This window comes from Bison bison, unplaced genomic scaffold (assembly GCF_000754665.1).
Source record: "Bison bison bison isolate TAMUID 2011002044 unplaced genomic scaffold, Bison_UMD1.0 scf7180017853174, whole genome shotgun sequence".
NCBI classification, from domain to species: Eukaryota; Metazoa; Chordata; class Mammalia; order Artiodactyla; family Bovidae; genus Bison; species Bison bison.
The window spans coordinates 20,052-20,420 of NW_011483747.1; positions in this window are offsets into that span (position 1 = coordinate 20,052).

Here is a 369-nt window from a genome sequence, read left to right on the forward strand (position 1 = left end):
ATAACTTCTCTGAAGAAATAACTTTTGACATTCACGCTTCCACGTCTAAGGTGGGAGCCATGTTCTTTCCCAGCATGCAGTGTGGCGTGGCTTCTGCTCCACCAATCAGAGCTCGCCGCCCAGAGGCTTGGGAACCTCCGCTGGAGAAGGCGGGAGCAGGTACTAGAGGCAGTGAGACACCTCCCACGCCAGCGATGGAGGCCACTCTGGGTGCCTGGGGCAGGCTTGAGGTTGGGTGTGTGCTTCGTTGTGACAGGAAAGCACTAGGCCTTTTCTCCAGCCATCTCTGAGATTGGGGAGCAAGCAGGGGACAGGGAAACTGCCTCCTCCTTTTATAAATTCCTTTCAGTTTAACCAAAGAAGCTTTCC